At 36.5% G+C, this 4695-nt stretch overlaps 1 protein-coding gene across 3 annotated transcripts in view; it reads left to right on the top strand.

Annotated features, from left to right (window-relative positions):
• KIF27 (kinesin family member 27) overlaps positions 1–4695 on the top strand; it is a 115795-nt gene that overhangs the window by 72674 nt on the left and 38426 nt on the right. The window lies entirely within an intron of this gene.

The following is a 4695-nucleotide window of genomic DNA, read 5'->3' as shown; positions in this document are numbered from 1 at the left end:
GGTATTTTCAATAACCTCATATGTGTGTGAAAGCTGGACAGTGAATAAGGAAGACCATAGAAGAATTGATGCTTTTGAATTATGGTGTTGGAGGAAAATATTCAAAGTGCCATGGGCTGCCAAAAGAACCAATAGATATGTTTTGGAAGAAGTGCAGCCAGAGTGTCCCTTGGAGGCCAAGATGGCCAAACTTCGTCTTTCATACTTCAGACATATTGTCAGAAGGGACCAGTCACTGGAGAAGGATATCATGTTTGGTACGGTGAAGGGTCAACGAGATGGATTGACCAAGTGGCAGCATCGATGGACTCAAGCATGGCAACAATAGTGAGGCTGGGCCAGGATCGGGCAGTGTTTCGTTCTGCTGTGCATAAGGTCACTATGGGTCAGTACTGAATCGTTGGCACCTAACAACAACAACATACCATGAGTTGATGGTGGTATATTCGTAACCTTACCACTTTGATATGACAGGTAGACAGTACTGGAGACCTGTACTGACTTCTGTTCTGTCTTCCATCCCCCAATCCATATAGAAATCTTTATTAGCAACCGTCAGTTGATACAAGGTTGGGTACAACAGGTCATTGGGTACAAAACTCAGATGCTTTATCTGAGTTAGTTACTATTGCTATATCCAGATAGTGTGCTCAAACTGGGGTCAAATATTAAAAACTCCCCTTCAAAATATGTAAATGACAGCAAAGGAGATCTACAAACCAAAACCTCAAGTAAGTAAATAGAAGAAAGCTACCTGGGAACTTTATGATACATTGTACATCCTAAAAGAAGAAGGAAAAAAGAAATGAAATGAAGAAGACTATCTTTTCCCTTAAATGTATTTACTTCATGATACAGATAAAAATATTTTCTAGTTTCAAGGAGGTGTAATATTTAGGAAGCAAGAACAAATTGAGATGAGTAGAGAGTGTAATAGCAGATCAAAGCAAAATTAATTCTTTGAAAATTGTTTTACTGAAACAGAAGAGGAAATTGCGATTGTTACCTTTGAAAAGGCTTGCTGAGTTCTCTCTATATAAACAACATAAAAAGATGACATTTTTTCAGTGTTTTACACATATCCTAAAACAGTCATCTGCACATGAGAAAAGGAACATGATGGAGTAAACACATGTATATTTTCCTGCTGCTTCTTGAACCTCACAAAATTGATAGTAAAGAAATATGAAAGCTATATTCTTACCATATAACTTGAAATAGATAAAGACAAATGTAAAAGCTAAAACATATGCATAAATCTTCATGATTTTGTGTTAGACAACAATTTCTTTAATAATACACCAAAGGCAAACAAAAAAAGATAAAAGATAAATTGGGCTTCATCAAAACTAAAAACTTTTGTGATTCAAAAGATACCATCAAAAAGTGAAAAAGCAACCCACAGAAAGGGAGAAAATATTTGCAAATCATGTATCTGATAAGTAACTTGTGTCTAGAAGATACAACTCAGTAATAAGACGAATAATCCAACTTTAAAAATGGACAAAAGATCTGAATAGAAATTTCTCAAAAGCAGGTAATAACTTGCCAATATGTCCATGAAAAGTTGACCAACATCATTAACCATAATTGTTGTTGTTAGTTGCTGTTGAGTTGGTTGCTACTCATAGCAACCCTGTGTACAACAGAAGAAAACATTGCTCAGTCCTACACCATTTTCACAATTATTTTTACATTTGAGCTCATTGTTGCTACTACTGTGTCAATCCATCTCACTGACCATCCACTTTTCCAAGATGATGTCCTTCTCCAGAACTGGTCCGTCCTGGCTACACGAAAGTATGAGAGACAAAGTTTCACCATCCTTGTTTCTAAGGAGCATTCTGGATGTACTTCTTCTATTAGGGAAATGTAAATCAAAACCACCATGAGATGCCACTGCACACCTCCTAGTTTGGCTGTAATAAAAAGGTAATAACAAGTGTTGGTGAAGATAGGAGAAAGAAGCCAATGTACACTGCTAGACAGAATGTAGAACAGTACACTTGCTTTGAAAAACTATCTGGCAGTTGCTCAAAACATTAAACATCATATGATGTAGCAGCTCCACTCCTAGGTATATGCCTGAGAGAGATGAAAACATATGCTCACATAAAAACACAGACAAACGTTGATAGCAGCATTATTCAGAGCAGCCAAAATGTGGAGACAAAGCAAATGTTCATCAATAAATACAGTGTGGAATATTACTTGGCAATAAAAAGGAATAAAGTTCTGACATATGTGATAACATGGACAAACCTTGAAAACATTATGCTAAGTGAAAGAAGCCAGTCACAAAAGACCAGATTGAATAATTTCATAGACACAGACAGTAGACTAAAGACTGCCTTGGGCTGGGGGTAGAACAGAGGTAGAGAGGTGAGAAAGCAATGGGAAATGGCTATTAGTGGGCACAGGGTTGTTGTCGTTGATGACAATGTTGTAAAATTTATTGTGGTGATAGTTGCGTAACTGTGAATATACTAGAAATCACTGAATTGTATACTTTACATAGGTGAATTGTATGATAAGGGAATTATGTCACAATAAAGCTGCTATTAAAAGGCAAAGCTATAAGCCCATAAAAGGAAATAGGCAGTAGAGGAGAGACAATAGAGGACAAAAGATTACAAAAACATATATGTAAGATGGAAAACAAACAGATTAATGGTTACTGAATTAGCAAAACAGAAGAAGCTGAAAACCAAGTGCTGATGGATTAATGAGAGTCAAAGTTTAGCTTTGAATAATAAAAATAAATAAATAAATAATAGCTTTGGTGGTAGTGGTGAATCTGTTCTGACTCGCAGTGATCCTGTATAGGGTTTCTGAGACTGTAAATCTTTGCAGGAGCAGAAAGCCTTACCTTTCTCCTGAGGAGTGGCTGGTGGATTCGACCTGCTGACCTTGCAGTTAGCAGTCCAATGCATAACCACTATGCTACCTTAAATAACAACTTTTAATTAGATATAATTCACTGAGAAGTGAAGGAACCGAGATTTTCAAAAGATAAGAAAGAGTGAGACATAAGGAAGAGAACAGGGCATAGTTAGGAAACTGTCTTTTTCTTGTTCTGGAACAAGATGATTTCTTTTCTGAAGAATCTAACCAAGCACAGCTGAAGAAGGGGTACACCAAAATACTCCAAACAGGGAATAAGTGAAAGTCTACATATGAGTCCTGAGATGTTGATTTCCTAATCCCTGCCTAGATCCCAGAAAGCTGGCAGTCAGCCGTATGCTTCTCAGCAGCAGGAGAGACTGTTCTCCAAAAGAATCTTTAGGACCTACACATAATTCAACTAGGTGGCTGAATCCCAGGCATAGTCAACTTATTCCCACACATAGCTTCTTATCAAGTTGCTTTAGTGTGAAAGGTCAGTTGAGGAATGCCACTAACTTTAAAGACAAGAGAACAAAACAAAAGGAAAAACTTGGAGATATTAGAGATAGAACATGAGGGAGAAAAAACTTTAAAAAAGTAAATATCTTCAAGGTGGCAAAGATTATACTCTCTCCATAAAACAAGAGCTACATGTTATTAAAAATATGAAAGGACTCTTGAAAATTAAACAGGTGGAGGACAAAGTTGAGGAAATATCCCAGAAAGAAAATAGAAAGATGAGTCCATTGAAATAGGGGAAAGAAAATTGGCAGGTAAATCCAGGAAAATCAACCTTCAAGTAATATGAATTCCAGAAAGATGCAATAGAGAAAACAAATTATCAAAGACATAATACAAGAAATTATGACATAAGACTCTTGATTGAAATAGTCCATAAAGAGCCCAGCAAAATGCACGCCCAAAGCATCCCACTGTGAAGTTTTAGTACAATGAGGGGGAAAAAAGAAGATTCTGAAAGTTTCTAGCTAGAAAAGGCCCTTATAAATTTCAAGAATCAGAATGGTGTTGGGCTTTTCAGCTGTTCCATTAGAAGTTAAAAGAACTGATGAAATCTTCAAACTCATGAATAAATGATTTCCAGTCAAGAATTCTTTTCTTAGCAAATTCTTAATCAAATGTGAGGGCAGAATAAGGACATTTTCAGGCCAAAAAAGAAAATTATCTCCCCTGTAGCATGTCTCAGATTGCACTCCACAGAAATGAGGGCATAAACCATGGAAAAGGAAGACTCAGGATCCTGAAAACATGATCCAGCCTAGAAATTTCCAGGGTAAATACCAAGGGGACATCCCAAGACAACTAGTTTAGTTTGGAGCAGAAGGATGGAGACTTTAGGCAAAATGTTGCCAGAAAAAGATTTCCTGATGAGTTTGGTCAAGTGAAAAACTAACATCAAGAGAAATTGTATACTTCTATTGGAGAGCTAGTTTAGCTATGAATAATATCCATATAGTCATAATAATGTAACTAAATATTGATTTAACTAAAAGTTGTCACATACCATATTGGGAAAATGAAAGGACAGGAAAGGAGGCAAAAGAAAGAAGAGGAGATCTAAGAGTGATAAATCTTCCATATTAAATAAATAGGGTAATATCTAAAATTGATGTTATTTATAAATATAACAGAAGAAATAGCTATAAAGTTGTTTTTGAGAAATGGGACTCAGGTATGGGATGTTGTTGTTGTTGTGATGTGCCGTGGAGTCGGTTCTGACTCATAGCGACCCTGTACAGGGTTTCCGAGGCTGTAAATCTTTACGGGAGCAGAAAGCCTCATCTTTCTCCC

This window comes from Chrysochloris asiatica, unplaced genomic scaffold (genome assembly GCF_000296735.1).
Source record: "Chrysochloris asiatica unplaced genomic scaffold, ChrAsi1.0 scaffold00014, whole genome shotgun sequence".
In the NCBI taxonomy this organism is placed as follows: Eukaryota; Metazoa; Chordata; class Mammalia; order Afrosoricida; family Chrysochloridae; genus Chrysochloris; species Chrysochloris asiatica.
This window is presented reverse-complemented; position numbering and strand designations above follow the sequence as displayed.